Source organism: Pleurodeles waltl, chromosome 11, assembly GCF_031143425.1.
Source record: "Pleurodeles waltl isolate 20211129_DDA chromosome 11, aPleWal1.hap1.20221129, whole genome shotgun sequence".
NCBI classification, from domain to species: Eukaryota; Metazoa; Chordata; class Amphibia; order Caudata; family Salamandridae; genus Pleurodeles; species Pleurodeles waltl.
The window spans coordinates 114,244,703-114,259,389 of NC_090450.1; positions in this window are offsets into that span (position 1 = coordinate 114,244,703).

Below are 14,687 nucleotides of genomic sequence, written 5' to 3' on the forward strand. Positions count from 1 at the left end.
GGGGCTCAGGGTGACCCTACCCTGGCCCCTTTTCATTTTACTTTTCTTCTGGGACTCGTCTGGAGCCAGGCCCCAAGATGATTGCCAATACTTCCTTGTTAAAGTGTTGGCAGCCAATCAAATGTCAGCACGGGGATAGTTGGATATGCTGAGGAGCCGCGTCCCTAGATATCTATATTTTTTATCTTTAATATCTCAAAAACTACTGCATGGGTTTACACCAAACTCCAAAAGCACAATCTGTGCAGCAAGATCTACCTTCCTGCCACATTTGGTGTAATTACTTTCTCCAGTTTTTGATGTATGTATGTCTAACGACCCTATGGAAAAATGCCTGGGGAAAAAGTGGATTGGACCCCCATGTTTCTTGTCCCCCGCTTAACAGATCAACCCAAATCTTTCAGGACAGCAACCAAACTGACCAAAGTATTTGTTTTGAATTTTTTTTGAATATTCATTAAGTGGTGCCAAAGGTATTGGTGAAACAAAAAACGCTCTCCTATAGAAACTAGGTCCTAATTATAACTACCTACTGGTAACCGCATAATTATATATATATATATATATATATATATATATATATATATATATATATGTATATATATAAAATCAATAACTATAACAGGCTTTGAATGTCAGCCATTTTTCATGTTATCCCAACTCTCCTAAAACCAAATAAAGCATTCAGTTCTGGAGAGTCGGGTAAACAATATCACAATGGGGCACTCATCAAAAGGGGTCTTTTAATTTTGATAGGGCTGGTACAGCAGTTAGCAGACCAATGGCAATTGTAAGTCCCATCATGTTTTCACACACATTGGGCCCGACTCACAAAGGTAAACTTAGACTTTTGGGGACATATTTAGGAACTCCCGACCACCATCTACCGACACATTGGCGTCATTTTTTTACACCAATGTTTCCTTAGATGGCCAAGATCCCTTCACCATATTTACAAAGTAGCGCACTGCATGCATTGTGCCACTTTGAAACCCTTTGCGCTACATTTTTCTGCACCAGGCATAATGTATGCAAAGGAAGCGTTCCCCTTTTAGGGTGCCGAAAAAACTGCGCAAAGATATCTAGCAGATTTCCTTGCATCATTTTTTCAGCACTTTTAATGCCTGCTTAGAGCAGGTGTTAAAAGGGAGCACACCATTGCTTGCAATGGGCCCTTATGTACTCTGCAGGAGTAGGGCCAAACTTTTAGTGCTACTCCTGCAGAGTACATCAATAGTGTCATAAAAAATTATGCTACTGTCCCCTACCCTTCGCCATGGTGCTCCGTATTTTAAATAAGGCGCACACATGGGGGCGTTAAGGGGCGGTAAAGGGCACAAGAAAAGTGGCACTGCACTGTGTGCAGCACCCCTTTTCCTAAATATTCCTCTTGGTCTAAACTTAGACAAAAAGTCTAAGTTGATTAGTTGTATTGTTACGTCTGCACCCAGTGTCCTCTCCGCAGCCGGAGTGTACTCTCGGGGCAGAGATACGCCCGAGTGAGGAGAAAACACTTATGGTTCAGATAGTACACTCCACACCTGGAGTGGAATCTTTGCACTGAGTGTAGAGATCAAGAAGCTACTCATAAATGTCCTTTCTGAATATCAAAAGTCGTAAACGTAAACTTTTGGTCTAAGTTTAGCTTTGTGAATCGGGCCCATTGTTTGGCTGCTGTGAACAGCAGAAATCTCAGTGTCAAAGGAAGTCCGGGGAAAAATGAGGAATACTGGAGAATAAACTTCCTAGTATTTCCTTATTTATTAGTTAAACCTCAGGGTCCAACTCATAATGGGCTGGATTTTCTCAAATCTGATGGTTACTCATACTCGTGGTAGCAGTAACTCAGGGGTAGGAAATTTCTAGCCTCTTTTCCAGGCCCCTTGTAATAAGGGCCAAACTTGTTTAATGAATGAAACCAGTCTGCACTTAGTTATTAGAGGTCTCTGTAGACAATCGTGCTTTTTAATCGTAATGTTAATACCTGGCTCAATGAAAGTGAATAGATGGTTTAAATGTTTACATAGCTTCGCATTGCAGACATCTGACAGTTGCTGACGTAATTTGTGGTGTTATGTCTGTCATCAACAATTTGCATTGGAAGTGTTTTAGTTCCTGTAGCTACCTTGTGTGCCACACAACCTTTGTGGTTTTGCTTTAAAAATCACTATATTTTAATGTTGTTATATTTACAACACTAAAATGTGAATGGCAAATACAGATTCCTTGGGAGACAATATCTCATGCTCCTGCTATTAATTGCATGTTTGTGTTCTGTAGTTTTACTTTTTATCCAGTTCGTTAAACCAGGGCAAATAAAAAGAATACGTGCCCTATACATCAAGCGCTTATGCCACATACACTTAATGGAAAATAAACGAAACTTTGATAAATCAGTGTCTAATTTTAATAATATGCGAGCACTGCTTACTTGACAGCGTTATGCATGTTTCCTCATCATCATATAATATTATTCAAGCTAAGTGAATCAATACACATTAAAGTAGCAAATAGGAATATGAGCTGATATGGAAAATGGATATAAGATGGAAAGTTATATCAGATTTCCTTTCGCTAATGGCTACTCAATTGATGTTCCCATGAACAGCAATACACTCAGCCCAAAGGGATGTTCTTCATTTGTAACTGGGCTATCACCAACTTGCAATTCTGCTGTTTAGCACATTGATCCAAAGAATTTCCTAGCAGACGTTTCAATTTAAGATAATCACTTTAGAGCTTCCTAATAAATTGCTAAATTTGTGGGTGTGCACTAGTTTAGGGTGCGGTGCGTAGAATAATGGTTGGTGGAACAATTAGGCCACCATCTGTCTACTTATATAGTTTGTTCTTTAATGTTTCGGTGTATACATTTTTAAATTTAGATTATTTTTCAATCTAGGAATTATGGTCGCTGGGAATATTCTCTATAGGTTTTAGGGTTCTTTCATCTACATCCTAGTGGTTTTGAAAAACGTTTTGGATTTTCTGAAGTTCAAAGTAAACAGAAAGCATTGTTTTGCAAATGTCATTCTAAATACCTTACTATACCATCAGTCACCACAAAGAACAAAAGGCATAACAACCATGACTGATTTCTTTAAGTGGTAGTAGAATGACTCTAAAAGGTCCCATTTGTTTTAGAAAACACAAATGTTCATACACAGGCATGGCTGTTCACACAATACTGTTCATTTCAAAGAAGTAAAGGGAACCACTTGTGTTTTGATCTGCTTCTTTCTACGTGGAGAAAGTCCAATAGGTAGATCCTATCTGTTATACCATTTTGTCAATGACTTGGCAGACTTTTAAATAATGATAATAATTGTTAGACATGTCCGCCTCAAGGTGGTCCTTCCCCAAACCTTTTGCTTTTCTCCCTACAATTCTGCTGGAATTTATTTTTGTTCACCTTCGGACTCCGTGCACGTTAGCACTGCTACACAGTGCTAAAGTGCGTCTGCTCACTCCTCTAAACATGGTAAAATTGGCGTGCACCTGTTTGGCATGTTTATTCCTGCCAGATAGTCAAACAATCGAGGGATTAGGGGCCAGATGTAGCAAAACGCCAATGTGCGACTTGCAAATTGCGAGTCCCTGCGACTCGCAATTTTCAACTCGCAAATTGGTATGCAGAACGGTGTCTCAGACACCGTCTGCGAGTCGCTATGGGGTCGCAATGACCCACCTCATTAATATTAATGAGGTGGGTCGCAAATTGCGGCCCCATAGCGAGTCTAGGCACTCGCAAACATGGAGGCCTGCTGTAGTCAGCAGACCTCCATGTTCGTGACTGCTTTTAAATAAAGCAGTGTTTTTTTTTTTTAAGTGTAGCCCGTTTTCCTTAAAGAAAAACGAGCTGCACTTAAAAAAAAAAACGAAACATTTAGCTTCGGTATTTTTTCAGGGCAGGGAGTGGTCCTTTGGACCACTCCCTGCCCTGAAAAAATATTTGTGGGTCTATTCACAAAGTGGAAGGGGTCCCATGGGTACCCCTTCCAATTTGCGAGTGGGTTACCATCCACTTCAAGTGGATGGTAACTGCGACTCCATTTGCGACCGCATATGCGGTCGCAAATGGAATTGCATTCCACTCCGAATCGCAAATAGGAAGGGAACACCCCTTCCTATTTGCGATTCTGAAATGCATATTGCGAGTCGGTCCCGACTCGCAATATGCATTTCTGAATAGAAAAGAGGCTTTTGCGCCTCGCAAACGGCGATTTTCGCCATTTGCGAGGCGCAAACCCTTTGCTACATCTGGCCCTAGGTGTTTCTGAATGGGCCATCTGGTGGCAGGATGGGGGGACAGAGGTGTGCACAGTCCCACTTACAACTATATAGGCCATGCTCTACCTTCACGCAATGGGCTTGTCACAAGTGCATTGTCCCTGGTGCCAATTTGGAAAACTGCAAGGAGTCAGGAAATTCTGAGCACTTCAAAGAGAAACCTCTAGAAATGTCTTCTACTGCAAATAAGGCACCAGGTATGAATATGGGGCCCTTATACCCACTCTTTCATTCATTTTCCGGACCTGCAGAAGGACTACCAGACCAGAGCACTGCCTGCTTCTGTGGCCTGCTGTGCACTTCTCAAGACTGCTTTGCTTCACCTGGAAGGTCTGCCTACTGCTGTGGGCTGCTGCTTACTCTACAAGAATGATTTGCTGCACCTGGAAGGGCTTCAAGAGTGACTCCAGGGGCTAGTTTGCTGGACTTTTGTTAAGAGCCACAGGAACATGACAGGTTCCCACCATCTTGAACCAACACATGGACCCAGCCTAAGCGAGTTCTACCCTCCCCCAGCGGTTCCCCTCCAGTCCTGGTCTCTTGGTGGTGGTGGTGATAAAGGTGCCGAGATATCCATAATCCAAAATGTGAGACCTAGAAGAGTTGTGGCTAAAAGCTGCTCTCAGAACGGAGAGGAGAGCGGGATCAACCTGCTTGTCTATCCGCCCAGAGTACATCTCAGGTTGGACTCACTTTGCAGCAGCTCCCACTGTGTTATTCTCCAAATCAGTAAATCCAGTTCAGCAGTCCTTCTGCTAAGGGGTATCCAGCTCGTCAAAACTCTAATCAATTGCATTCTCCAGCCTTTTCCAACAGCACATTTTCACCTTCCAAAAAAATGACAGTCTGAAAGTAGAAATCTTTATCCAACTTTGTCAACCTGCTTCCCGACAGCAATGCCTCTGCCTTAGACACCACCTGTAGCCTTGCCCCACTGAATTTTACCTTCTCAGAACATTTTCCTAACATTTCTTTTCTAAGTCCAAAAGTAACTGCCAACTGGATGCGTACCACTCTTTGTATTCGAACCCCTCTCTGTCTCCTTTGGCCATACCTTTTGACTTTGTCCTCGTCTTGCATGACAAGATGTCCATGGTTGGCGCTTTGATCTTTAGGTGCTAGGTTTTACTAAAAACTTTAAAAAATCCTAATTCTGGTGTCAAATACTTTAATAAAATTTACACTATTTTTCTAAATTGGTGTGAGATTTTTCTTGTGTTGTGCTTTCGCTTTATTACTGTTTATATGCTACATAAATACTTTAAACATTGCCTTTAAGTTCAACCTGACTGCTTTTAAGCCAAGTTATCAGTGGGTTAAGCACAGGTTAATTTTGGACTTTTTTAGGATTTTTTGTGGGTCGCCTTGACAGGGATTGGGGCTTTTGCTTGAATAAGAGTTAACCAACAACCCAATTTCTCATCTTGGTGTTCAGCGGTGTTGATCAGGAGATTGTTCATGCAGTGAGCAGTACCATAGATTGATTTGTGTTACACAGAGATCCTAGATAAACAGTTTGACACCCGATTTTACCTCTTTTTAAATTCTTCCTAGTTTTCTATTGGCTGTTTTCTCCTTTTTTTGTTAATTTAAGTGCCCTACCTTCCTTCCTGCACCATGGAAAGGAATCAGATCAACTTTGATACGCTCAACAGGTCTGAGCTGCTGAAGCTCTGCAAGGAGAGGGGGATGAAGGCAGGCAAGAGAGCTTCCAAACTGGATATCCGGGGATCCTCAGAGCCTTTGAGGGAGTTCAGAGCTGGCAGACCACCCAAGAAGAGGGTGATGCGGAGGGGGTCGCACTCTCAAAGGATGAGGAGGAGGTTGAGGAACCAGTTCAGGGTTCTGATCTGCAAGGAGATCCCAACTGAACCCCAGTGGATACCCAGGATGCCCAGGGTACCCAGGATGGGTCAGAGAGTAGCATGTTTGCTAAGGGCCATGCCCCAGAGAAGCTGGAGGACAGGAAGGAGAATAGAAAGCTCAAACTTCAGCTAGCCAAGATGAAGCTGGAAGTAGAGGAAAGGAGGGCTGAGGCAGAAAGAGGCTTGGCCAGAGAGAAAGCTAAGGCAGAGAGGGACTTGGCTGAGCAGAATCTTTTACTGGCACATAAAAAGGGTCTGAAGGAGCTGGACCTGAAGGACAGATGGATTCCAGAGTCCAGAAATAATGGTGGTGGTGTACCTGCAGTGTCCACTAGAGAAGTGATGGTCCGCATACCACAAGTCCTGGTACCAAATCATGTGTAGGAGATTGCATAGACAAGTGGTTTTCTACATATGAGGTTGCTTCGAGGGTACACAAGATTCTGTGGCAGTACTGGGAAGGCAGCCTATGGAAAGACATTCATGCAGTTGGGGCAAGGGCACACTTCTCATGCTTGAGGTAGGTGACCAGACAAAGTATGCTCCTATGACAGCTATACTTATTACCAAACTTGGACTGACTCCTGATAAATACCATCAAAGGTTCAAGGACAGCAATAAACTCCAAAACCTTTCGGGTGGATTTCTTAAATTACTCCATCAAGGCACTGAAGGTCCGGGTGTAGGGCAGCAAAGTTGATGATTTTGTTGGACTGTACAACTTAATTTTGAGGGAGCACATTCTCTATTCTAATTTTATAGTGCTGGAATAGCCTCTAGTAGATATCAGGTAACCTGAACCCAGATTACTGAGGAGACAGAGCTCTGGATCAGCACCAGTTGGCCAAGAAGATATCTGGGTTGGGGGATAAAGGGTGGTCAGTGGTCCCCCCATAGAAAGGAAAAGGAAAAAAACAAAGGATTCTCTCAAGGTCCCCAAAAGTGTTCACATGAGAAAGGGTCCCATTCCCAATCTGGCCACCAGAAGAAAGGTTTGGTAAACAAGAACACTTTGGCCCTCATTACAACCCTGGCGGTTGGTGTTAAAGCGCGGTAACATCGCCAACAGGCTGGCGGTAAAAAAAATGAGATCACGACCACGGCGGAAACCACCAACATAGACAGCCACTTTAACACTTCGACCGCCACGGCAGTAGCAACAAACACCGCGGCGGTCACCGCCAACAGACAGGCGGAAGACAATGAACTGCCCACACTACTAGGAGAGGCCAATCCGCCAGCTTTTCCGGGGCGGTACCAATGCCATCAAAAGCACGGTGGAAACAGTACATTGAAGGGGAACAACTCACCTTTCGACACTTCATGAAGAACTAGGACGCCATGGAGCCCAAATTGCAGATCCTCCCCATGTTGGTGTATCTTCTCATACACCACAAAGTAGTAAAAAGGTGGCGATGACAACGGTGAGTACTGCACCTAGCACACAGAGGAGGGGGGGAGGGATAAAGGGAGTGACACACATACACAGCACACAACACCCCCACCCCCACCCTCACCACAACAACATACACACAAACACATCCAACAACAATACTGATACACCCCATCACTCCCTGGACGAACACAAGGACAAAAGGAAATTAGTCTAAACAGTCTCATATTGGAACATTCAGACATAGAAGTAGAATTTAAATACACAGTATATACAATATTGCATTATATACACAAGGCCGTACACTGTCCCTTGTAAATGTCCAGTGGTCCAAAAAAGCATGGGCAAAGCCCACACATGACACCTGCCTCAAAACGGAGAGAACACTGCAGGGGCATCAGGTCGAAAAAAACACAGGCACCTCAAGGGGAAGGGGAGAGGGGGCACCTCAGCCGGAAGATGGTACGTTGCCACTGCCCCTCGAGGGGCCTCCATGCCCACTGCTTGGTCCTGGGGAGTGCAAAGCCACAGTCTCTCAAGTCTCACGAGTGGGAGGTTTGCCCACTGCTTGGTTCTGGGGAGTGCAAAGCCACAGTCTCTCAATTCTCTCAAGTGGGTGGTTTGCCCACTGCTTGGTCCTGGGGAGTGCAGAGCCAGTCTCTCAAGTGGGTGGTTTGCCCACTCCTTACTCCTGGGGAGTGCAAAGCCACAGTCTCTCAAGTGGGTGGTTTGCCCACTGCTTGCTCATGGGGAGTGCAAAGCCACAGTCTCTTAAGTCGGTGACATGTTCCACAGGTTCTGGAGGGAGCATTGTGCCCAGAGTGCTTGATCCTGCCAAGGATAGGGGGAGTGGATGAATCTATTTACTGGTTCTGGAGGGGGCATTGTGCCCAGAGTGCTTGATCCTGCCAAGGATAGGGGGAGTGGATGTATCTATCCACTGGTTCTGGAGGGAGCATTGTGCCCAGTGATGCTGCACCTGGGGTGTGGCAGTTACCCTCCTGTCACCTGGGTGTCTTAGCCACGAGATGTACATGGAACAGGTAGCATGATACTCCATGGAGACGAAGCCACACTCCATCCTGCGGCGACTTAGGCTGCCAACTGCTGCTCGTGCCAGTGCTAGTGGTGGTGCCTGAAGTGGCGTGTCCAGGGTCCAGGACGCCACCTGCAGCCTCAGACGGCTGCCCACTGGTGATGCTGCTGACGTCGGATATAGTGGTACCGGCTGGGCACGTGGTGGTGCAGATGGTGGTGAAGGTGGCGGTGGCTGCGGCGGTGGCTGCGGCGGAGATGCTGCCGGTGCTGGCCTTGGTGCAGGTGTCTCCTGTGGTGGAGGTAGACACCATACTGTCTCCGGCAGCCTAGGATGGCTGATCCTTGGGGAGGATGCTGCAGACTGACATTCTGGCAGCGGCGGTGCAGGTGGTGGTCGTTGCGGCGGTGGTGACTGTGGTACAGGTCGCTGGCATTACCGAGGAAATGGTTGTCACCAGCCCCTCACCATGAGGCATCGTGCCCTGAGGTGACTTGCCCTTTGTCTTGTGTCCCTTCCCCACCTTGGCAGTCGCTGCTGGGACCTTGGCACTGTTCTCTCTGTGTTTGGCTGCGGCCTTGCTCGGTGGGTGCTACGACTTTCCCCTGCTGGAAGCCGGCCCCTTTTTGAACTTGGCAGGTGGCGGAATCGGGTGATCCTTCACATCTGTAGGTGTAACACTGGCAGCTCTGACGGGTGCCCCCTTCGATCCACCTGGACTTGCACGGATCACAGCAGACGCAGATGTGGTGACTGAGGTGCTGGACTGGGATCTAGACATCCTGGCCCTAGGGGACGGGTGGGGGGAGGTGTAGGGAAGAGGTTAAAGTTAGCTAGGAAACGTTTTTTAGACACACTGGGACGGGAAGATGGAGGGGGTGTGGGAGTGGAGGAAAAGGTAGTGTTGTAGGAAGTGTACGTCTGCTGAGTTTGGTTGAAGGTGCATGGGCTGGAGGCTGTTGTGAGGTGAATGGCTGTTGAGTGGGTGTGTGCCTGCTTTTGTGTACTTTCAGAGGAGGGCTCATAGACACACTGGGAGAGGACACAGGGGATGTGTGAATTGTAGTGGGGGTGGTGATTGTGCCTGAGCGGTGTGTTGTGATGGGCGTACTGGTGATGGAGGCAGTGGCTGATGATGTAGTGCATGTAGGTGTGAGTGGAAACGAGACTGGGAGGGAGGTGGAGGACGTGGAGAAGGCGGACACAGTGGAGGAAGTGGATGTTGGTATGTGTGCATGGGTATGGTGCTTGTGTGAGTGCCTGTGTGATGTGTGGTGCTCATGTTTTCCTGAGCCACTTTTGTCTGTTGATGTGTGTGCATATTGGTCTGAAGGTGTGCTTGTGATAGACCTAGAGGGTATTAGGTCTGTGCAGTGGAAGTTGGAGGGGGGAGGCTGGACACAGGTACATTGGCTGCCATCAGTGCTGAGGCCAGAGCCTGAAATGCTCTCTGTTGGGCCGCCACACCAGAATGAATGCCCTCCAGGTATGCATTTGTTTTCTGCAACTGCCTCTCGACACCCTGGATGGCATTCAGAATGGTTGACTGCCCAACAGTGAGGGATCTTAGGAGGTCAATAGCCTCCACACTGAGGGCAGCAGGGCTGACTGGGGCAGGGCCTGAGGTGCCTGGGGCAAAGGAGATGCCCACCCTCCTGGGTGAGCGAGCACGGGAAACACACTGAGGGGCTCCTGGGAGGGCGGTGCTGTTGGGGGGGTGGTGGCTGTACCTGTAGTTGAAGTGGGCACAGAAGTGTCCACCACCGCCAGGGAGCTTCCATCAGAGGGGTCGCTGTCGCTGGTATCCCCTCCAGTCCCCGTCGTGGAGCTCCCCTCGCCCTCCATCCCACTGGTGCCTTCACCCTCTGTGGATTCATCCTCATGGGCCATGTGGGATGCAGCTCTCTCCATCGCCGGTGCCTCTGCTCCTCCGACAGATGATGCTAATGCACACAAGGACAGGGTGACAAAACAAGAAGGGGGGAAAGACAGAGGACACACATGGTGAATGCCAGCAACACCACTACCGTTGGCGGACACAACACACACTGAGCTGCCCTGTGTACTAGGCCTTGCCCAACCACTCACTCTGGTACCACTCACGCCTCCGCTCTACACTGGACCGACCACAGATGTGTCCACTTCACCTTCCGACGCGAAACTCGCCACCTCCGCACACAACCCATCCCACGTCGACAGTGGAACAAAATCCCCGAAGAACAGCTTCTTTCCACTCTCATCGACAACCAACCCACCTTCTCCGCCGACCCCAACGACGCAGCCCTCAGCCTCACGAACTGGATCACCAACTGCGCAGACAACCTCGCTCCCCTCAGACGACTTCCAAGACAGTCCAACACCAAAAAACCTCTCTGGTTCTCTGACACCCTTAAGGAATCAAAGAAAACTTGTCGCACCCTCGAGAAAGCCTGGCGTAAGGACCACACCGCAGACAACATGACTGCCCTCAAGAACGCTACCCGCGAACACCATCACCAGATCTGCGCCGCCAGAAGGAATTTCTTCACAGACAGACTGGACAAAAACAGCCACAACAGCAGAGAACTCTTCAACATCGTAAAAGGGCTCTCCAACCCCAACGCCAACGCCATCACGCCCTCACAAGACCTTTGCAACTCCCTCGCCACCTTCTTCCATTGTAAGATCACCGACCTACACGACAGCTTCGGACTCCAGACCCAGCCGACCACCACAGAACCCACAATCCCAGCCATCACCCTCAACGCCTGGACCCACATCAACACAGAAGAGACCAAAGCCACCATGAACTCCATTCACTCCGGTGCCCCCTTGGACCCCTGCCCACACTTCATCTTCAATAAAACCGACGACATCATCGCCCCGCACCTCCAGACCATCATCAACACCTCGTTTTCGTCTGCTACCTTCCCCGAGAGCTGGAAACACGCTGAAGTCAACGCCCTACTGAAGAAACCTACGGCTGACCCAAGCAACCTGAAGAACTTCCGCCCCATCTCGCTCCTCCCCTTCCCTGCCAAAGTCATAGAGAAGACCATCAACAAGCAGCTTACCAACTTCCTTGAAGACAACAACCTTCTCGACCCCTCTCAGTCCGGATTCCGAGCCAACCACAGCACAGAAACCGCCCTCATCTGAGTCACAGACGACATCAGAACCCTGATGGACAATGGAGAAACAGTCTTCCTCATCCTCCTCGACCTCTCGGCTGCCTTCGACACCGTCTGTCACCGCACCCTAATAACCCGCCTCCGCTCCACCGGGATCCAAGGCCAGGCCTGGGACTGGATCGCCTCCTTCCTCTCCAATTGCTCCCAAAGAGTCTACCTCCCACCTTTTCGCTCAGACCCCACTGAGATCATTTGCGGCATCCCACAAGGCTCCTCGCTCAGCCCGACACTCTTCAATGTCTACATGAGCCCCCTCGTCGACATCGTACGCAAACACAGCATCATCATCACCTCCTACGACACTCAACTGATACTTTCCCTCACCAAGGACCCCACCAGCGCCAAGACCAACCTGCAAGATGGAATGAAAGACGTCGCAGATTGGATGAAACTCAGCCGTCTGAAACTGAACTCAGACAAAACGGAAGTCCTCATCCTCGGTAACACCCCGACCGCCTGGGACGACTCCTGGTTGCCCACGGCCCTTGGCACCGCACCGAACCCCTCAGACCACGCACGCAACCTCGGCTTCATCTTGGACCCACTTCTCACCATGACCAAACAAGTCAACGCCGTATCATCCTCCTGCCTCGTCACCCTCCGCATGCTCCGAAAGATCTTCCGTTGGATCCCCGCCGACACCAGAAAGACCGTGACCCACGCCCTCGTCACGAGCCGCCTGGACTACGGCAACACCCTATACGCAGGAACCACCGCTAAACTCCAGAAACGTCTGCAACGAATTCAAAACGCCTCCGCCCGCCTCATCCTCAACATACCCCGCAACAGCCACATCTCCGCACACCTGAGACACCTGCACTGGCATCCCGTCAGCCAAAGGATCACCTTCTGTCTCCTCACCCACGCACACAAAGCCCTCCACAACAAGGGACCAGAATACCTCAACCGTCGCCTCAGCTTCTACGCTCCCACCCGTCTTCTCCGCTCCACCAGCTTCGCTCTCACCGCCGTCCCTCGCATCCGCCGCTCCACGGCGGGTGGGAGGTCCTTCTCCTACCTGGCGCCCAAGACTTGGAACACCCTCCCCACCATCCTCAGGACCACCCAGGGCCACTCCGCATTCCGGAGACTACTCAAGACCTGGCTCTTCGAGCAGCAGTAACCCCTTCCCCCTAGCGCCTTGAGACCCGCACGGGTGAGTAGCGCGCTTTATAATGTTAATGATTTGATTTGATTTGGTACTCACCAGCCCATGAGGTACAATGCCTAAAGCCAGCATATGCCCACCTGACACCCACAGGACCCTGCACACTAGTAGCTGCCCAATTGTACCATTGGGGTAGGGGTGCTTTTGAGCCTTCAAACATGGAACATACCCTGGCATGACCGCATCTGGCCTGGGGCACCCACAACCCACACCCCCCCACCCAGATACTTCCTAAACCACGCAGATTCAGCTGTATGACACTGTACTCACCCCCTTGTGGCTGCTGTGATGTCCTCAAGCACCCATCCATCTCCGGATAGTCCACCACCAGGATGCTGAACATCAGGGAGGGTCATGGTGCAACAGGCACCCCCTTCCACTTTAGAAGGCCAGCCCCAGCTGGGCCTCCGCCGTCTTCTTGCTCCAGCTGCGCAGGACCTCCCATCTCTTGCGGCACTGGGTTCTCCTTCTGTGATAGACCCCCAGGGTCCGCACTTCCTTGGCGATGGCACACCAAATACCCTTCTTCTGGTGGGCGCTGACCTAGAGGGAAGGTACAGGAGAAAAGGAAATTACTCACCCGTCCGGACCGTCATACTCATTGCCCACTGGTTACCACTCATGCCCTGATGCACATGCACTGACCATCCTCACATGCAGTACTCAGCCCTGCCCCCAACATGTGGTTTACATCCACACCACTCCAAACAGGCATTGCCCACGCATCATGCTCACAGCATACTCACCTGTTTGTCTGGAGGACCGTAGAGTAGCGTGTACTGGGGGAGGACCCCATCCACCAGTTTGTCAAACTCCTCCGCAGTGAAGGCAGGTTCCCTTTCCCCAGACACTGTAGCCATTGTCGATTCCAGACTCAGGTCACAGCAGCACTTGCAGTGTAGGTCCGCTTCTGTTGATGGTCAGGTATCAAGTGAGTGAACAGATAGAAAATGGCGGTCCCCGGCGGTGCGTACCATCACCGCCGGCGTACACTGCCATTGGCTCCTGGAACCCATATGGCCCAATGATAACCAATGCGGAGTTGCACGGCGGTCTTCAACCCCCTACCGCGACGCTGCACAACGCCATTGTAGTTACCTAATTTCCCCTTGTCCCTCCTCACAAGTCAGGCAGCTGCCATTTCAGGGGTGGACATGGCATGGAACCTAACTGCGTCACAGCACATATTGGCACTTATACGGACTCACAATTTCACACACGGATTCTCTAACATGACTTCTGACACAGTTGTGCTACCTATGTGGTAAATGACCCTCTGCTCACTGTTCTCCTCCATAGGCTACAACCGCTGGGGCAGATGATGAGATGGTGGCACCCTCCGGTGTACAGACCCCTGGTGGACCTGTCGACAATGGAGGACAGACACATTATAATCACATGCAGACTTGATCGTGCCACAATCCAAGAACTCTGTGCCCAATTGGAGCAAGACCTGATGTCAGCTATCTGCTAACCCACAGGTATCCCCCCTCTAGTGCAGGTCCTGTCAGTGCTCCATTTCCTGGCAAGTGGCTCCTTCCAAACTACAGTGGCTGTGGCATCTGGGATGTCGCAGCCAATGATTTCTAACGTGTTGAGCAGGGTGTTGTCTGCCCTGCTGAAACACATGTGTAGCTACAACATGTTCCCCCAGGTGGATTATTTGGCCACAGTGAAAGCTGACTTCTATGCTCTAGGACATATCCCCAACATCATTGGTGCCATTGATGGTACACATGTGGCATTTGTCCCCCCCGCAGAAATG